General features: G+C 40.1%; 1 long non-coding RNA gene across 1 annotated transcript; it reads left to right on the top strand.

Moving 5' to 3' along the window:
• Positions 3460-5978, top strand: LOC110265489. Its single transcript, XR_002351634.1, has 4 exons — positions 3460-3523; positions 4080-4133; positions 4257-4413; positions 5925-5978. It is a non-coding gene; the product is annotated as an uncharacterized LOC110265489 (long non-coding RNA).

Below are 6846 nucleotides of genomic sequence, written 5' to 3'. Positions count from 1 at the left end.
GGTGGGGGGGGGGGAGGGGGGTTTGGTTTTTTATGATTTTTTTAATATACCGGTTCGGTTCGGTTTGGTTAGGGTTTTCATTGTCAGAACCAAAAATCGAACCGAACCGCAATAAAAACAGCAAAATGTATTTTTTTCGGTTTTTTCGGTTTTCGATTTGTTCGGTTTTTAGTTTTTTTGGTTCGGTTGGTCGGTTTAGATCGGTCCGGATCGGTTTTGAACACCCCTACATACTATTATTGCATTTGAGAAGGCTGATGAGTTAGGATTGAAAATAGTAGTACTGGGGTATGATTTAAAGGTATACAATGCTACCCACGAGGCTATGGTGACTAGGTTACGGTGCCCCCAAGTTCCTTTTCGAGTACAAGGGTGTGATTTCGTGCATAACTTAATTTTTTACCCGATGACTGGTCTTGATCTCATTCTGGGATTGGACTGGTTATCCAAGAACCGCGTTCTACTAGATTGCTCGGTGAAAACAGTGTATTTCATGCCTGAAGACACTGAAGGGCCGGTTGTAGTGAACAACTACTACTTGAATTCTATGATGGTGAACTGTTCTGGGGCTGAATGTCAGGGGATATTATTGTTGGCTGTGGGTGTTTCGGGTGATGATTAGAACTTGGAACAAATCCCAGTTGTGTGTGAGTTTTCAGAGGTGTTCCCTGATGATATTGATGAATTTCCACCAAAACGGGAAGTTGAGTTTGCTATTGATTTAGTACCTGGGGCCGGACCAATCTCGAGTGCTCCTTACATGATGTCACCTCTAGAAATGGCTGAATTGAAGTCTCAATTGGAGGATCTGTTGGGTAAAAATTTTATCCGACCAAGTGTATCTCCGTGGGTGCGCCAGTATTACCGGTGAAGAAGAAAGATGGAACCATGCGCTTATGTGTTGACTATAGGCAGCTGAATAAAGTTACAGTGAAGAACAAATATCCGCTGCCAAGGATTGATGACCTGATGGACCAATTACAGGGACCTGGCGTATTCTCCAAGATTGATCTGCGATCTGGATACCACCAGATAAGGGTCAGAGATGAGGATATCCTTAAGACCGCCTTCAGAACGCGATATGGCCACTATGAGTATACCGTGATGTCCTTCGGACTAACTAATGCTTCGGCGATATTCATGGATTACATGAACATAATTTTCCATCCGTATCTGGATAAGTTTGTTGTGTTTATTGACGACATTCTTATCTATTCTAAGACCGAGAATGAGCATGCAGAACACTTGTGAACAGTGCTACAAATTTTGAAGGATAGGAAGCTGTATGCCAAGCTATCCAAGTGTGAGTTTTGGAAGTCTGAGGTAAAATTTCTTGGTCATGTGGTGAGTAAGCGAGGAATAGCAGTGGATCCTGCTAAGGTTGAGGCGGTGATGAATTGGGAGCGGCCAACTTCAGTGACGAAAATCAAGAGTTTCATAGGCTTGGCGGATTATTATCGGAGGTTCATTAAAGGGTTTTCATAGCTCGCTTTACCCTTGACTAAGCTGACCAGGAAGGATGTTCCTTTTGTGTGGACTCTCGAGTGCGAGGAGAGTTTTCTTGCCTTAAAGCAGAGATTGACTACCGCCCCTGTATTAGTGTTGTCTGAGCCGAGAGAACCATTCGAGGTGTACTGTGATGCGTCCTTAAAAGGTTTAGGATGTGTATTGATGCAACATCATAAGGTTGTAGCTTATGCCTCACGTCAGTTAAGGCCACATGAAAGAAACTATCCGACTCATGATTTGGAACTTGCAGCCATTATCTTTGCCTTGAAGATTTGGAGGCATTATCTTTATGGAGTGAAATTTCAAGTCTTCTCGGACCATAAGAGTCTGAAGTACCTATTTGAACAAAAAGAATTGAATATGCGTCAGAGGAGGTGGATGGAACTCCTGAAGGATTATGATTTCGAGCTAAACTATCATCCAGGAAAGGCGAATGTATTGGCGGATGCCTTGAGTAGAAAATTCCTATATGCTGCTTGGATGATGCTGAGAGAGGAAGAGTTGTTGAGAGCCTTCCAAGGATTGAAATTGGGAATCAGAGAGGAGTTTGGGACTTTATGCCTAAGCCAATTACAGATCTCAAGTGACTTCAAGGCTGAACTGATAAAGGCTCATTAGAATGACCAAAAATTGTATAAGATTTTGCCGGCGATTGAGAAAGGCAAGTGATGGAGAGTGTCAGAAGATAAAGATGGGTTGTGGAGGTTCAAGGGCCGAATAATTGTGCCAGATGTCGGGAATTTGTGACAAAGCATATTGGAGGAAGCTCACAAGAGCGGGTTCTCCATTCATCCTGTAAGCACCAAGATGTACCAAGACTTAAAGACGATGTTCTGGTGGCCATGAATGAAAAATGATGTGGCGTTACATGTTTCCAAATTCCTAACTTGTCAAAAAGTCAAGATTGAACACCAAAGGCCAGCAGGAACCCTTCAACCTTTGGAAATCCCACAATGGAAATGGGAGAGCATTGCTATGGATTTTGTATTGGGCTTACCAAGGACTCGCACAGGTTGTGATGCCATTTGGGTGGTTATAGACCGATTGACCAAGTCAGTTCATTTTCTGCCTATTCGGATAAGTTGTTCTATGGAGGAGTTGGCGCGCTTATACATAAAGAATATTGTGAGGTTACATGGCGTACCTTCCACCATTGTGTCGGATAGAGATCCTCGCTTTACATCACGGTTCTGGGGTGTATTTCAGCGAGCTTTTGGCACTCAATTAAGCCTAAACACTGCCTATCATCCTCAGACAGATGGCCAATCAGAAAGAACAATCCAAACCTTGGAAGACATGTTAAGAGCTTGTGTTTTGGATCAACTGGCGAGCTGGGGTCGATATATGCCTCTGGTAGAATTTGCTTATAGCAATAGCTATCATGCAAGTATTAGAATGGCTCTATATGAGGCTTTGTATGGAAGAAAATGTCAGTCTCCATTATGTTGGTACGAAGCAGGAGAAAAGAGCTTGATATGACCGGAAATGGTAAGTGAAACCGCTGAGCAAATAAAGAGAATTCGGAGTCGAATGCTTGAAGCTCAAAGCCGTCAGAAGAGCTATGCTGACTGAAGATGGAAGCCCTTAGAGTTCGAGGAAGGAGAACACGTCTTCTTGAAGGTGACTCCGACCACTGGAATAGGGAGGTCCATCAAAACCAAGAAGTTAAATCCCCGTTACATTGGGCCATTCGAAATCCTGAAGAGAATTGGACCAGTGGCGTATAGGATCGCATTACCACCACATCTTTCGAACCTGCATGACGTGTTCCACGTATCGCAGCTTTGTAAATATACTTTTGATCCTAGTCATGTCCTAGAGCCAGAATCAGTCCAAGTGAGAGAAGATCTGACGCTTCCAGTAACTCCGGTTAGGATTGATGATACCAGCACCAAACGTTTCCGCGGAAAGGAAGTTTCTTTAGTGAAAGTAGCTTAGAGTTGGGCTGATATTGAAGAACATACCTGGGAGCTTGAATCAGAGATGCAAAAGGACTACCCACACCTCTTTTCAGGTAACTCACTCCGAATTTTGAGAACAAAATTCTTAATTAGGTGGGTAGGATGTAAACCCCGCTAAAATCGGTAAATTATTAGCTAATAAATTGAATTTTTATTAAGAAAGCTAAAAATGTAAAACTAATATCAAAATAGGATAGAGCTCGTCGAAACGAGAATTTTGATACCAATTTCGAAAATTTGGCCTAGAATCGGACCGGAAGGGCCGAACCGGTTAAACCGGGGCCCAAATCGGACCCGTTGGTCCAACCGGACCCATAACATAAATGAAGCAGCAGCTTCATCTTCTCCATTTCACTAAAGTCACGACACAAACAGCAAGGGGGGAGGAGAAGAAACCCAACCCTCACCTTTCCTTCTCACCACCATAACTCCTCCGTCTGGGCTCCGATCGCCGCACCGTTTAAGGCCACGCGCTCAGCGCGTCAAGCTCTACCTTTCTATATGAACAATTTCATTGGTAAGCCTCCTATTAAGTTCAGAATCCCTATCCCTCTTTCTTTGGTAAACTTGAAAACCTATGGTGAATCTTGTCCAATTTCTATGTTCTAGGTTCAAGTTAGCTTCCGGAACTTGTGGGCTCAAGCTATTGAGCATATGGGTATGGTAAGAACACCCTAACCCTAACTCAATCTTGTTTTTGGTAATAGAAAACTGAATTGGAACATATATATATATATATATATATATATATATATATATATGTGTGTGTGTGTGTGTGTGTATTAGGTGTAGTTTAAGAGGGTGTTTATTCATTGGACTTGAATTTGGATTACTTGGAGTTTTGTTGGTGATAAGGCTTGCTTTGGGGCTGTTTGATTGAGCTTGGAGGGGCTGTGATTTTGTGTTGAGAGGCTGCATTGGGTGAATTAAGTGATCGGCCAAGGTATGGTTTAAGTTTCGCACGTTTAATATTTACGGTGTTGTGAAAACTTAGGTTCGAGGAACCATAGGATAAGTTGAATTGTTTGTTGTATTAAATGATTAGCCTTGTAATGTTGTTGGAATAGATTTGTTGGTGGATATACATTGTAATTATGAGGTGTGGAAGTTATTAATGGTGTGCTCTTATATTTATTTATGATGGATTAGGATTGGTGTTTGTTAATAACGATGTAGAGTTGTGTTGTGGTGGTATTGCATATGCTGTAACTAATTATGTAATGATCGGAATTGCATAAGACCAAGTTTGGGCTAGACTTGGGAATATAAGAAACTAAACTGGAAAATTTGGGACCTTTTTGTTAAATATACAATTTATGGCAAATTTTTAAAGTTAGGTTGTTAAATCTGTCCTGCAGCAGAAAAGGTCAAACAGGGCAGCAACTTGGTTGTCTTGCTGCGACTTCTACGAGTTGAGTTTTGGAGCGAACCAATTTTGTTATAAAATTTTATTAACTTGCTTTATTTATCAAAAACTTCAGAATTTTAAGAGTTGAGGATTGGGAGTTGTAAATTTTTTAATATTGGTGGTCAAAGCTGAAAAGAAACAGATTTCAGCAAGCTATGCATCAACTTCCAATGCTTGTAGCTCTTAGAATTGAATAGAAATTGGGTTGCAACCAAGACACACTTGTTTCTGGATGAGCTAGGAGTTCCCAAATCAAAATTTAACTTAATTGGAGTTTTGTAATAAAAGTTATTCAAATTGAAAGGTACTACGCTTGTTGGTTTCTAAAACAGATTTTGACTCATTTTTACTTAACTTCCAGGTAATGTATCTTCTTTGTTAAAAATGGCATTGACTCAGAACCAATTTAGAAAGAAATCTGGATGAGTAAAGTTTAACTACATTAATTTTTAAAGTCATTGGATTTAACGTGAAATTTATATTGAATTTTGAATATTACATGCTGCTGCTGTTTTTCTGGTTTTATGCACTGCAAAGCAGTCACTGTTTTTTCTTTATTCCTGAGGCTAGAGAAATCAAAAAATTATGATCTTTAGTTTGTTAGAAAGATTATTTCAGGATGAATGCCTGGACATAAAGTTTGTGCAATTCCGAGTTCATTTGTTATATTAAAAACAGAAAAGAAAATAGAGTGTCGAGGATGTCTTAGTGATAGTCATGGGTTCGAGAAATTAAAGTTTAATCTTCGTGTGATATGATTGATTTAATGTTAGGGTTGGGTTGATTTTAAGATTATTCGATATTAAGAAGGTTGAGAAGATTTCGATAAATAGTTTGGTCAGGACCCGGAAAGGGTAATCAAGATGAATTATAAGGGAATGATGATGAAAAATGTGAAAGAGAGGTTGTTAATAAAAGGAGTTAACATGCCATGGCTTGATGAATGATTAAATAATGATTATGACTATGAAATGGCTTATGAATGATGATATCTGAGATATGAGTTTCCCTGGGTAAAAACCGTGGCTCGCCACCACGTGTTCCAGGTTGATTCTCAATACTCTGTTAACCCTACGTCATAAGGGTGACCGGGCATGTATAAATTTTCGGGTTGGCTGGATAACCGACAGATGGGCCCTATCAGCCATAGGACAGGCATGCATCATATGAATTTGTTTGTTTTGATTGCTATGCATTTCCTGGGTATGCCTAATTGATATATATCACCTGCTATCTCTTATACTTGCTATTTATACTATCTGCTCATTACTTGTGCGTGAACTTGTTTGGTTGCATGTTTCTGTTGCATTATGATTGATGGAGGAAATAGAGAAATGGTTGGGTGTTAGATTAGGATTGAATTTGAGTAAGTTAGGTAGATTTAGAATACATGCCCCTGTTTATGGCTTCTGTTTAGTACTTAAGTTGGATAATTGAATAACGGAGTTCTAGGATTGCCTATGGCATTCTCAGGACTGTATTTCTTATGCGCGTGGCACTTTTACCATGCTGAGAACCTCCGATTCTCATTCCATATTGTATTGTTATTTTTCAAATGCAGGTTGAGAGGCTCCTCGCTAGGCGTCTGGATCTTGGGAAGCGAAGTAGTCCTTGGGTGTATTTTAGTTTTTGGTTATATATATGTATATATTTGTTTAGCTTACTCTCCAAGTAACTTATGTATGCTACTCCTCTTAGAGGATTAGGGAGAGATAGGAGTTTACTTTGATGTTTTGGTGTATTTTGGGGATACTTAAGTATGTTTATATGTATATATATCCTCCGGCCAGCCTTAGCTTCGCAGGCTGAGTCAAGGGCTAGTTATGCTGTTCCCTTGGCCGTTCGTTATTCTTTTGCTTATCTTTACCATATTTTTATTAGGTTTTTTATAGCGCAAGTAATCCTTTCCTTTGAACATTGCGCTTTTCCTTTTGCGATTTTTGCTTATCCGTTTTGTTTCAAGGCTCC

This window comes from Arachis ipaensis, chromosome B08 (genome assembly GCF_000816755.2).
Source record: "Arachis ipaensis cultivar K30076 chromosome B08, Araip1.1, whole genome shotgun sequence".
NCBI lineage: Eukaryota > Viridiplantae > Streptophyta > Magnoliopsida > Fabales > Fabaceae > Arachis > Arachis ipaensis.
Note: the sequence above shows the minus strand (reverse complement) of the source record. Positions and strands in the feature narration are given on the sequence as shown.